Source organism: Lissotriton helveticus, chromosome 8 (genome assembly GCF_964261635.1).
Source record: "Lissotriton helveticus chromosome 8, aLisHel1.1, whole genome shotgun sequence".
NCBI classification, from domain to species: domain Eukaryota; kingdom Metazoa; phylum Chordata; class Amphibia; order Caudata; family Salamandridae; genus Lissotriton; species Lissotriton helveticus.
This window is the reverse complement of record NC_136069.1, coordinates 1259262693-1259276718: the sequence shown is the minus strand read 5'-3', so window position 1 is coordinate 1259276718 and position 14026 is coordinate 1259262693. Positions and strand designations below refer to the sequence as shown.

The window sequence follows — 14026 nt, the reverse complement described above, 5'->3', positions numbered from 1 at the left end:
CGGTCGGCCGCGGACGGGCGCAGACGGGCTTGCAGAAATGCTATTTCTATTATGATTTCTATGTACACTGGTGGGGAATTGTAATGATTTTAATTAATCAAACAATAAAATATTGACTTGACTTGACAGTGCTAAAGTGCTTGTGCTCTCTCCTTAAAATATGGTAGAATTGCTTATACATAAATTGGCCTATTTAATTTGTTTTTCACTACTGCAAGGCTTACCTCCCCCATAGCACAACACTAGATGTACCTTATTACATTTAATAACCTGCACTTTTCACATAGGAGCAGGTAACCAGTTCATGTTTCAAAACAAAAATGGAATGGTACACCCAAAGAAACAAAAGTTGGCAAGTCTTCAAGTTTGTTTGTAGAAAAAAGAATTTCTTCCTTTATTTAATTCCTTTGCAATTCAAAAAGTTCAGCAACCAAACATCCAGTCAGCGTTTTTCATTCAAAATCAAATGAACTTCATCAGGGCATATGTGGTATCCAATCAGTCAGTCATATACAAAGTCACACACCAAGTCTGGCAGGCTCTTGAAACAAATCCAAATACAACAAGCATTTGCAATGCAATAGCTCTCGCATTAGGAAAGTTTGAGCTATTGGTATTGTAAATGACAATTTTTTTATTTATTTGTTGGTTTTGAAAAAAGCGAAATTAATAGCTCTGTCATTTACAATGCCAATAGTTCTAATTTTCGTAAATGTGACACCTATAGCATTAGTAATGCAATATGTGTTGTATTTACGTGAGTTACATGTATTGACATTACAAATAACAATGACCTTTTTAAAAAAAAAAAATTAATACTTACGTTTTAGGAGGAGCTTGGCGGGCATCAGAGATGGCCGCTTGAGCACAGCGCTCTCCGGACCCTCGCCGCTCCCGACATTTTATCCTGGCTGAATCCTGATTTCTTGCAAGAATTCGTGTGGGGGACGTTTGGCTGATTACCCTGGCACTTTTCAGAAATCGATTTGGATCTCGTATTCCTGAGATATGGTGCTCTGAACTTTTGGGCTCCGCCCTTGAGGTGCGCCCGGGACGGGGTGCGGTACTGTAGCCGTCCTGCAATTGAACAACAACGGCAGGAGATCTGGCCTTGTGGGTCCCCCCTTCCTAAGTTTCGGTTTCGATTCCGTTCCGACTTGGGCCACGGAGGTGGATGTCGTGCTGCGGCTGAGACTTGGAGGCAGATCGGCTGTTGGGCTTTCATGTGACCTATTTGCTGGCTTGGCGACCTCTACCCGAGTTGTGCCCCCTTTTTATGTACTTTTGATCCTGTACTTTGGGTGTCGGGCCCGTCGAACCTGGTGGCTTGTCCTGTGACGCATCTTCAAAATGGCGGGCAGAGGGGACAGAGAGACGCGCAAGACGAAAACACCTCTGCGCGGAGCTCCAGTTCAATCAAATGTCATGGACCGTTATACCCATTCTAAGGGGTCCCCCGGAGCTGCCCTGCCTGGTTCTAGTATAGCGTCCGAACGAATTTTGGAAGAGTCGGCGGAGCCCTCCCTACAGGATATCATGGGCGCCATCTCGGGTGTGAGGGAATCCATCGGCCTACAGTACGAGGCCTTGGCCCACAAACTTGACACCGTGGCTATTGAGGTGAATCTGATTCGTGCTGATCTCGGCAAGACGAATGAGAGGGTGCAATCACTGGATATTAAATCCTCTAGCCTTACGAATGATGTCTCGGAGCTCCAAACAGAGATTGGAAATCTCCGTCGGGGGAACGACTTCATGACCCGTCGCCTGGAGGACTTTGAAAATAGGGCGCGTCGCTGCAATGTTCGCCTGGTTGGTGTACCGGAAAACCCTGAACCCCACTCGGTGGATCTCCTGGTTGAGGATCTGGTCTTGAACCACTTGGCCCCTTCTGGTCTCACAAAATTTTTCACGGTGGAACGTGCACATCGTGTTCCAGGGGGCAAAGTCAAGCAGGGAGCCCCGCCGAGACCCATTGTAGCGAAGCTTTTTCATTATAGAGACCGGGACGCTATCCTGCAGGCCTCGCGGGTGAAGGGCCCGGTGGCCTTTGAGAATGCTACGGTGAACTTTTACCCGGACTTTTCCCAACAGGTTCAGAGGCAACGTATGGAGTTTCGTGGTGCCAAGAAACGTCTCCGGGATCGGGGTCTACGTTACGCCATGCTCTTTCCCACTAGACTCCGGGTTGAATACAATGAACGTACCCTTTTCTTTGATCGGCCAGATGCTGTTAATGACTGGCTGGACTCATTGCCTGACCGTCCTCCTGAGACAGACTCCGCCGCTCACCCTGGTGGTGCCGAAGGTGGTGTGGAGATCTAACTGTTCGGCTCTTATGTCTTATTTTGAATACATTCTCAGGAGTGTTGGCCGGCGTCCCTCTACATTGTGATCATTCTGTCTTTCGTTTGTTATTTTTGTTCTTGCTGAGGTCGGGGGGTGGATGGAACGGAGACCTTTCCTCCTCCGGGGTCTTTGTGTAGAATAGGGGTTCTTGGGCGACAGGCACACTGCAGGTTGGGGTGGCTCTTTAGCTTTTTGCAGGGGTGCAGGGTGGGGGGTGTTTCTCTTCAGTTTGGGGGAGGGGGGTTGGGAAGTTTTTTCTTTTCTGTGTGTTGTTTTCAAGGCGAGTTGCTCCTGTGTTTGCTGCTGTTTCTGATGTCTAGCTCATGGACGAGGGGTCTTGGCTCGGGCGGTTGGGATGGGGGGTAGAGGGTTGAAATTTCTTTCCTGGAACGTTAATGGCCTGGGAGATCGTATCAAGCGCAGTGTGGTCTTAAAATGTATACGACGTTTGTCACCGGACATTGTTTTCATGCAAGAAACCCATTTGATTGGTAATGTTTGTTATGCAATGAATAGATGGGGCTACCGCCTAGTGGCGCACTCGGGGTTTACCTCCGGATCTAGGGGTGTGGGTATTCTTGTTCGAACCTCCCTCCCCCTGGCTATCGATGAGGTGATTCATGATGACCGTGGGAGATATACTGTCCTGGTGGGTAGATATGAAGGCCGCACCCTATCTCTCTTCAATGTTTATGTTCCCCCGGGTTTGCAGGCCTCTACTTTCACTGACTTGGGCCGTGTTTTGTTAGATCTCCCTGATAGCACTCTCTTTCTTGCCGGTGATTTTAATTCGGTGCTTCCCGGCCTTCACGATCGCCATCCCCCTAGAGATACCCCGCAGGCTCAGCAGTGGTTGGGAGGGTTTTTAGATACCTTTGGCCTTGTGGACTGCTGGCGACTGTTGCATCCTACTCAGCTCCAATACACCTTCCATTCTGGGGCCCATGGCAGTCTGTCTCGGCTGGATTATTTCCTGATGCCCGCAGCCCAATCATCGGCTGTTCGCGAGATTTTACATTTGCCGAGGGGTATTTCCGATCACTCGCCGCTCTGGCTTCGTTTCGAGGTTGGGGTAGAAGCGGCGGGCCGAGTGGCTCCCATTAACCCTTGGTATCTTTCCTCCCCTGTGACTCGTACCCTCTTGCTCAAGTCCATGGATGCATATTTCCTGGAAAATGAGGGGTCGGTCTCTTCGGCTGTGTCCCTGTGGGAAGCTTTTAAAACTGTGATTCGTGGACAGGCCCTTTCCTTGATTGTTGAAGCTAAGAGAGCAGGGAGGAAGGAGGTGGTGGACCTTGAGGGGGAGATCTCTGCTTTGGAGGACGAGCTGGAATCTGGTGTCACGCCTGAGAAACTCCATGCCCTGGGTCTAAAACAGTTTGCATATAAATCTCTGGTCACTGACGCTGCAAAGGTGATGTTTCGTGAGCAGCAGGGCAGATTGTACGATGTGGGTGACAAGGCGGGCAAACTCCTAGCGTGGTTGGACAAGAAAGAAAGAGTTAATCGTGTGGTGCCCGTGATTCAGTCTGCGAGTGGTGAGAATGTGATTGATCCGACCGCCATTGTTGATCGTTTTGCGGAATATTTCCGTGTGGTGTATGCTCCCGTGTCTGTGAGGGATGTTGCTGACTCCCGCCTTCTTCTGCGTGATATCACTTTGCCCTGTGTCACCGACTTGGACCGTATTGCTTTGGACTCCCCTTTTACGAATGATGAGATAGCCAATGCAGTTCGATCGCTCCGTTCGGGCAAAGCACTGGGCCCGAACGGTTTGCCTATTGAGTTGTACAAATTACGCCCCGATAAGGTGGCGCCGTATCTCCGCGCCATGTTTCTAGAATCTCGTGAGCGGAACATACTTCCTTATGATCAGCGTCTGGCGACAATCGTCGTCATTCCCAAAGAGGGTAAACCGCGTGACCTCTGTTCCTCGTACAGGCCCATATCCCTATTAAATGTGGAACCTAAGGTGTTGGCTAAACTTTTGGCGACCCGTCTCCTTTCGGTTCTTGGGGAGTTGGTCCATCCGGATCAATCTGGCTTTATCCCGCATCGCAACACTGCTCTGAATTTACGTCGCCTCCACGGCGCGCTGGCGAGGGCGGGGCTTTTGACTGAACCGGCCATTTTGGCGTCCCTGGATGCCTCCATGGCCTTTGATACTGTGGAGTGGCCCTATTTATGGGCGACACTTGAGAAATTTGGATTCGGGTGCGAGTTTATTAGCTGGGTTAGGCTGTTGTACGCGGAACCTCTGGCGCAAGTTGTAGTGAACGGTAGAGTGTCGGCCCCCTTCTCCTTGGGCAGGGGTACCCGTCAGGGTTGCCCCTTGTCCCCTCTGTTGTTCGCGCTCGCTCTTGAACCGTTGGCGGCCTGGCTCCGTTGGGAACCATCCCATAAAGGTATTCGTTGGGCCCCGGACTTCGAAGACCGCGTCTCGCTTTACGCGGACGACATCCTCTTGTATCTTACTTCTCCTCGCAAGTCTTTATCTGTTTTATTTGACGTTCTTGCGTCCTTTGGCGCTAACTCAGGCCTCGTCATCAACTGGTCTAAATCCTGTGTATACGTTTTATCTGGTATCTTGCCTCCGTTGCCGAGTAGACTTCCTCTTCAGGTGGTCCGGGATGGTTTCAAATACTTGGGGGTCTTCGTTACCTTGGATCCGTCCCTTCGTTTTGATCGTAATCTCCTTCCCCCGTTGCTTAGGCTCCGTTTGGACGTTGCCCGCTGGCGCAAGCTTCCCCTGTCTCCACTGGGTCGGGCGGCCCTGTTTAAGATGATGTCACTACCGCGGTTTCTCTACGCTCTCCAGAATTATTATGATCCTATCCCCAAGACCTATTTTCGGGAGATTGAGAGCCTTCAGAGGCAACTTATTTGGGATGGGCGACCGCGCATTGCTCTCGCGAAACTTTCCATCCCGTGGTACGACGGGGGCATGGCGCTCCCCGATATTAAGAGGTACTACTGGGCTTCCCATCTGTCCGCCATTAATCACGCTATGTTCTCTCCGGGTCGTAATCCGGCGTTTGAGATGGATAAACTTCAGCTTCCGGGAGGTGACTTTAATAGAGTGCTCTATTCTCGCTCCGCTGGGCGCCATCTTGTGGGACCTACTTTGACTGCTTTGACAGTGTGGCGTGCTGCGAATGTGAGCCTGGGCTGGGAGGATCGCTTGACGTTGGCGACGCCGCTTTATGCTTCGGAACGTCTGGGCGGTCTTTGGTCTTCCAAGGGTTTTGACCGTTGGGACTTGATTGGGATCTCTAAAGTGGGGGATGTATATTCTAAGGGTTCTGTGCGCCCGTTTCAGGCCCTCCAGGCTGACTATGGCCTGAGTAGTCGGGAATTCTTTCGTTATTTACAGATCAGGCACGCTTTGGTTTCGGTGTTTGCTCCTGGTGAGATTCCGCCTGACTCTTCCCCACTTGAAGACCGTATCCTTGACGAACATCTTCCTGATAGCACTATCTCCCTGATCTATAAAAAGTTGATTAACAATCGGACTGACTTATTGGCCCGACTTCGGGAACAGTGGATGGGAGATGGGTTGGAACTTGATGATGAGGATTGGCAATCGGCCCTCTCCTCTCCGAAGGAGGTGGCTATACCGGCTCGACTCCGTCTGGTCCAATTGAAGATCCTTCATCGGGTGTACGTGACGGGACCGCGACTGATGGTGATGGGCTTTTCCTCCGATGGACTGTGTAAGCGTGGATGTGGTTTGCGTGCTACTTTCCTGCATATTCTTTGGGAGTGCCCGATGGTGGCTGCTTATTGGGTGGCCGTGCTTGATCTGATGACTGTGGTGACAGGGATATCCTTGCGACCGGAACCTCGTCGCTGTCTTTTGAATGTTTGGGAGCCCACGGACTATTCGGTGGCACAGACTAGATGGGCCACCCTGGGCTATATGATTGCGAAGCGAGACATTGCGCAACTTTGGGGGGCCTCCAGGCCCCCTGCCCTCTCGCAATGGGAGGATAATATGGATTGGTCCATGTTCCGTGAGAAAACTGTCTATGTGGCCAGGGGTAGACCCAGGGCATGGGTGAAGGTGTGGGGTCAATGGAACGAATACCGTGGCGACATTTGTACTCCTCCCCTTGTGGACACTATCGAGATTACCCTATCTCCTTAGGCTGGCGTTCCCGGAATCTTCATATAGGGACTGAGCTGGTGTCTCCGGCTCTTCCCCCCTTCTTCTTCCTGATCTCTGCCCCCCTCCCCCCCCCCCACTCCATACTCCTTAGTGCTTAGGATATTACTACTGCACCTCCGCTGCTGTCCCCCCCTTGTGTCCCTTGGGCTGACCTTCAGTGATACACTCTCGCCTTTTTGTATGTTTGTTTTTTCATATATATAAAACCTGTTTTGGTCCTGTATATAATGTGGAGTATTGCATTGTTGATTGACGGTTACCTCTGCGGGCGTATGTGATATGTGTCTACTCCTTTTTAGCGGCTGGCCCGTGTGGTTGTAGGCCCATCCTTGTACATTTCTGCTTGCTCAAATAAAGGTTTAAAAAAAAAAAAAAAAAAATACTTACGTTTTAATGGGAGAGAACCAACGCTTCTCAGCATGGGTGTAATACTTTTAATGGGAGTGTACCTGTGCTTCTCAGCAGGGGTGCAATACTTTTAATGGGAGAGTACCAGCGCTTCTCAGCAGGGGTGCAAAATTTTTAATGGGAGAGTACCAGCGCTTCACAGCAGGGGTGCAACGCTTTTAATGGGAGAGTACAACAGCACGAGTGCAATACTTTTAATGGGATGGTTCTAAACCTTTTAGTTACTGGTGCAATACATATATCAGCACTTCTCAGTACCAGTGCAATATGTGTACTAGCGGTTCCCAGTACTGGAATTACACTTTTAATGGGAGTGTCAGCACTTCAAAGTACTGGTACAATGCAAGTCCCCAAGTTTTTCAATACTAGTGGAATAGGTTTAATGGGAGAGAACCAGCACTTCTCAGTATTTGTACAATACTTTTGATGGGCAAAGAGCTACGGAAGTTAGACACCCCGAGAGACAAGGACAGCCTGCTACGGAAGAGACGAGGACAGTCTGGAGCTACGGAAGCGTCAAACACCCCTAGAGATGAAAACAGCCAGGAGCTACAGAAGCCAGACACCCCGAGGGATGAGGACAGCCTGGAGCTACGGAAGTCAGACACCCTGAGAACCAAGGACAGCCTGGAGTTACGGAAGTCAGACACCCTGAGAGACGAAGACAGCCTAAAGCTACAGCAGTCACACACCCCGAGGGACGAGGACAGTCTAGAGCTTCAGAAGTCAGACACCCCGAGGGACGAGGACAGCCATGAGCTTGGAAAGTCAGACACCCCGAGGGACGAGGACAGCCTGGAGCTACAGAGGGAGGACAGAGACACCTGAGAGACAAGGACAGTCTGGAGCTACGGAACAGTCAGACACCCTGAGAGAAGAGGACAGCCTGGAGCTACAGAAGTCAGACACCTGAGAGACGAGGACAGTCTGGAGCTACGGAAGAGTAAAACACCCTAAGAGACTAGGACAACCTGGAGCTGCGGAAGTCAGACATCCCGAGAGACGACAGCCAATAGAAGGCCACGGTTTTGAGGAGTTCAAGTGCCTCTGCTCTGCGCGAGTGTGAGAACAGGAAGCGCCGCTGTGGACACGGCCCGGAGTGACTTTGTGTCGGAAGTTTAAAAAAAATAATAATATTGTGAAGGAAGAGGCCGGTGCAGCAGGATATCCCTTTCCATAGTCTGCGACCATTGGAATGTGCCGGAAATGTGGAGAAAGATAGAATGAGAAAGAGAGAGAAGAAGGGTGAACGAGAGAGAGAGCAGGTAGCTGACCTGGTAACAGGTAGCTGACCTGCTTACCCATCACTCCAGACTCGCCGTATTCGGCGACTTCAACTACTGGTTTGATGACGACCAAGCCGGGCCCCATGCTACTGAACTCTTCGAAATTCTGACAAACCTCAATTTGACCCAACACATTTCCTCCCCTACCCACATCAAGGGTCATATCCTGGACCACATCTGGACTCACAATCTCGTCCTGTCTCGTCCAATTATTTCCCCCTGCCTCTGGTCAGACCATCACTTGATCGAGGTTACTATCTCAATTAAAGGGAAACTCAAGGCTCCCACCCTCCCTGGGGGATTGTGTCGTAAATGGAATTCCTATGACTCCCAGGGGTTCCTTGACTTCTTGATCAACACCCGCCCCATTACCCACCCAGAATCAGACATCGATTCTATGCAGGACGGGATAACTACCTGGCTGTCATCAGCCAGCAATATATTCGCCCCTCTCACTAAATTTGCTCATACTAGACATGGCAACTCCCATCGCTGGTTCTCAGAGGAACTTAAAGCACAAAAATCCAAACTACGCCACTTAGAACGCAACTGGAGACGGGGCTACTCCAAGGAGGACCGCACTGAGTTTGTGAGGGCCCGCAATGAATATAAAAACGCTATCACCAAAGCAAAGGCCTCACATATTACGGAAAGAATTGACACAGCCTATAATAAATCTAAAGAAATTTTTAAAATTCTGAACGATTTCTCATCCGATCATAGAGTACTTCCAACTCAGGCCCCCACCCAAGAAACCTGTAATGCGCTCAACTCCTACTTTATTCAGAAAATTGTAAATATCAAGAATGCTATTCCTCTCTCCACTCCTGTTAGCCCCTCTGATTCCCCCCCCTCTCAACCCCTGCTCTTTCACCCAGTTCCCACCTATCACCTTCAGCACTCTTTCCAAGCTCATCACTCGTGTCAAATCGGGATCTCCCAGGGACTGCTGTCCCCCCCCCAGTTCTCAGGGCGACTTTTTTTGCCCTGCCTGACAGCATCCTCCCCCTCCTGAACACCTCCCTCAGCACCGGCACGGTCCCCAGGGCGTTCAAGGAAGCCATATTGGTTCCCCTTTTGAAAAAAGCAGGAGCTGACCCCGCCAACCCTGCCAACTACAGGCCCATCTCTCTTCTGCCTTACACCTCTAAACTCCTGGAGGCCTACGTGACCACCTGCCTCTCGGCATTCATCGAGAGCTCCGGGTTCCTGGAACCCAACCAAGCTGGCTTCAGACCAGCACATTCCACTGAAGCAGTCATCTTAAAAGTCTTCGACACCCTTCGGGAGAATGCCGACAGAGGGTCCCCACAGGCATTGGTCCTCCTGGATCTATCGGCCGCATTCGACACGGTGGATCATGACATCCTTCTTCACCGTGTCGGACAGGCGGGCATCCAGGGACCTGCCTGGGAATGGATCAAGTCTTTCCTCTCGGGCAGAGTTCAAACAGTCCACCTAGGCCCCTTCACTGCTACCCAGGTCCCCACTACCTGCGGAGTCCCCCAGGGATCCTCCCTCTCCCCATTATTGTTTAATTTATATCTTCGTTCACAGATCCATTCACTGAGCAACTGGAACTGCACTGTCCTCAACTATGCTGATGACATGCAGATTATTTTTCCTTTAGATACCCCTGACGCTGCATCCGACTTTCAGGCAGTAATGCTTCACATCCAACAATGGATGATTTCCAACCAGCTTAAATTAAACCCCGAGAAGACGGAACTCATCTTGCCCGGCACAAGCCCTTCATATTGGGGCCCCCATTTCTGGCCAAACGAGCTAGGCACTCCCCCTAGTCCCTCGAACTCGGTAAAAAGCCTGGGCGTTACCATCGACACAGACCTTTCTCTTAAAACTCATGTTGGCACCATCATCTCGGCCAGCATGTTCCAGTTACGAAAAATTCGTAAAAACTCTCATCTACTCTCCTACGAATCCCTGGTGCAAATCGTCATTTCTCTTGTCCTCTCCCGCCTGGACTTTTCTAACTCTATTTATTGGGGGCTACCTAAGTCCCTCCTCCATCGCCTTCAGTTGGTGCAGAACCAGGCAGCTAGACTTAGCTGCAAAACTCCCAAATGGCAATCCGCCAGACCCCTCTTGGCCAAGCTGCACTGGTTGCCCATTGAACAACGAGCTGCTTTTAAAATAGGCTGCCTGGTATATAAGGCCCGGCAGACCAAGGGTCCGGCTTTCCTGGAATCCCTCCTCAACTCTCACTGCCCGGCTTGTAACCTCCGTTCAGCCCATCTCCACCTCCTCACCACCCCGATGGTTAAATTAAAAAAACTGGGCGGCCGCAGATTCAGCTACCTAGCACCCAAATTGTGGAACTCCCTCCCCTTTCAAATTAAAACCTCTGGCACCCTACTAAGCTTCCGAAAGAGCCTAAAAACATGGCTCTTCTCAAACCTCATTTAAGCTATGGCCCTCACCCTCAATCCTAATCACAGCGCCAGGAAACCTCCGGTGTCAGTGCGCTTTATAAATACAGCATAAGCTAAGATAAGATAAGAGAGATACAGCGAGAAGTAAAGAGAAAAATAGCATGGAAGAGAGTGAAAGAAAGATTGAGTGAGAGGGAAAGAGAAAGAGAGAAATGGGTACGAGTATGAGAGAGGGAGACAGAACGAGAAGCATGGAGAAAGAGATAGTGAGAACAAGAGAGACAAGCAATGGTAAGCAACGGCCTGACCACAATACTTCTACGTCAACAGGCAGCTAAAAGCTGTCCGTAGGCAAAATTTAAGAAGAATGGATGTAATGCAGCTCATAGTAAGTACCAGTGGCTGATTAATTTGAGCGTTCAAACCCTCGCTGTATGCACTACCAGAATGTGCCACATAATGCAGACTCTTTTCCTCCCACTAAATTACCTCCGTACACATACATTCCCGGAGACATCAGTCACTGTAGAACTCCCACTGCTCAACTGAGAGATTTCACAAGCTATGGAGTCCATGGTCTGAGGCATAACTATTATACAGAAAATAATGGTAACCAAAAACCTATATTGCGGTGCATTTTTTTAAAGGTCTTCTTCTGTCTTAAACCACATGTGGGCATCTACATCACTGCAAGCTCCAGTTACACTCAGATCTGGAATGGAAGGATTATGTAGGTGAACGAGGTTAATGTCCGTGTTCTATTCACATGGCCACAGACTACAGTAAACAAGAGAAGGGAACGCCCACCCCCGCTGTGTTACAACGTCAATCCTCAAAGCGACTAACAGGCAAAGGATAGATAAACACAACGGCAGCCAAATAACATGATATCGGCTGCGAGACCTGCAAACCCTTGCTTTCTTGGAATGTGAGTGTGTGAAACCCTGCGCGCCTCGAAGTGGGTGAGCGGGGGGCGCTTTATGCCTCCCATTTCTGTGGAGGAGCTATGAGGCCTCAGGTGCAGTTGTTGGGCACTTGGACTCCTTGCCTTTCTACGACAAACATATTTATCAGCATGGGCAGAGTGGAGAGTCAGAACAGGCCTCTGAAGGGAAGCATTCGGCAGGTTTGTGTGTTTGCTCACTGTTCCTTCCACAGTGCTCGGATCTCCGGCCGGGCGGTCGTGTTACTCCATTGTGTAATACTGACGTCTGCGCTATTTCTGTGGCTGCATCGAGACACCGCGCTCCGGAAGCAGCGGATAAGCTGGTTGGATGGATTAGAGGTGTTGACAGTCTGGCGGTGGACGCACGGGTACTATCACGGATGCAAAGGCTGCCTACCGGTGAGGAAGCAACAGGTATAGCTACGAGAAGCCGCTGTGACGAAATGAAGCAATTTGCAAGATTGTTGCTGCAGCTGGCTCTAAAAATAAAATAAAAATCACCTGTCGCATTGAAAGATGACACGTGACAGGAGCATATACTCTGAAGAGCACAGCCCCAAACGAAGACAAAGAAGCATTTTAAAAAGTGCTGGTCTGACGAAGATATTTAACAAGAACATGCATTCTCATGGAATGCTCACACAAAGAACCAGCCTACTTATCAGCGCCGCGCGCCTTGTGAACAGCGCCGCGCGCCCCTCTGCAGACTCCCCCTGCATTCCAAAGGAACTGCTCACGAGGCGCGCGACGCGATCCGATTCGTTCTACCATGCAGAAAGCAGCAGAAGTTCACGCGCGCAACGTTATCCTATGGGACAACGCTGCGCGCGCGGCCAGTTCTTGTATACACATTCAAACTCGTTGTCGGCTGAGACGACAGCTATAGTTCTGTCTGCGCAGCGAGACCTAAAAAGGGGTATTGGTATCCCCCATATGAGACCTCAATCCGTACTATCTTGCTTCATCAGAAATAAATAGTTTTGGTTGATACCCATTTTATACTCTATATATTTTACCATATTATTTGCTCTATATCTGTACACAATGAAAAAACATTGTAAGGTGCTGCTCAGTTGTTAGCTCTGAGTCCCTCGGGTTCTTGGACATCCTAAAAACTCTATATAACGTCGCAACCAGAAGGGTCTAGTGGACGTAATGACATATTGGTTATGTGAATCGTCCATCATAACAAGAAGTTGCAGATTAAAACAGCACAAATTGCTGTTTTTTCCTACTCATTTCCAATATTTTTTTAATTTGAATAGTTTGCTTTTTGGGGGAAAACATGAGGGGTCTACACAAATAACCCCTTGCTGAATTCAGACTGTTGTCTACTTTTCAGAAATGTATAGCTTTCTGAGCTCACCAATGGGTTTCACACTAGTTTGCACCACAAACAGGAAGTAGGTTGAAAGCACAAAATATTGAAAAAATACTGAAACAATAGTAAAACAATTCAGCTTTGCATGTTTATGAAAGCTGGGAAGATGGTGACACTGGCAGAGAAAACCTTTTGTGGATGTCATTTTTTAGGGAAAATACACTTTTTTTGCAGAGACTTTTTCCCTTTATTTCCTCAAAAACCCCAAATGTAGCTAACCCCAAATGTAGCTATATTAGATTTTCCTCCGTCCCCTCCAGGGAAATACCTTTGCCTTAACAATCCACAGGCTCTTGGGAAAAAAGGTACAAGTTTGGCATGGATACCTTATGTGGGAAAAAGTTAAAAAGGCATAAGTGGAAAGTACCTCAAATAGCCTGAAAAGGGCTCAGCACTGGGCCGAAAATGACCTCAGCAGTTAAATGGTTAACATATTATAAGTTCAGCTGTGAAGGCGCTCCCTCCTGCTTATTGGGTCCAAAATTTGGAAGAATCTACCACTTCAGATATGTCGGATTGTGTCACAGTTTGCATTCAAGAAGTCTCTACAAGTGTTCCAATTAGGTAACAGCAGATTTGAAGGCCTTTCCTTCCTTCAGGTATTCTTAGTGGCAAAAACAAGTTCTTATGAACATAGCATTTTACAAGTATTAATTAATCCAAGAGGAATAATGGTCATCGATTCTTTGGTAGCAGAAATTGGGACTGTGCTGTACTCAAGGTAGTCATGTTTATGTTTTGTAAAGCGCATGGCTACCCGAAGGCTTCCCCGCGCTGGTGAGTTCTGTGCTGAGAGTAGGGCCTCTGGTACATTAACGGGGAAAACAGCCATGTCTTAAGTTTCTTCCTGAAGGAAAGTTCATTTTCCAGTGCTCTGAGACTGGGTGGAAGATAGTTCCATCGTTTAGAACCTGGATATTAAGCTGGGTTCAAAGCACTGTTTAACAATTTAGATGAATGCAGTAACTGTGTTGTCACGATCAACTCAAGAGCTTGTGAAAGATCACTCCTGCTTTGATCTACCGTAGAAGGATAGCAGTTTTGATAGCCTTAGTAGATTTCAGTCTTCATCATTGGAACTTTTTATATATGGAT

General features: G+C 49.0%; 1 protein-coding gene across 1 annotated transcript in view; it reads right to left on the bottom strand.

Moving 5' to 3' along the window:
- Window positions 1–14026, bottom strand: part of ATP10A (ATPase phospholipid transporting 10A (putative)) — an 828689-nt gene that overhangs the window by 429800 nt on the left and 384863 nt on the right. The gene's annotated exons all lie outside the window — the stretch shown is intronic.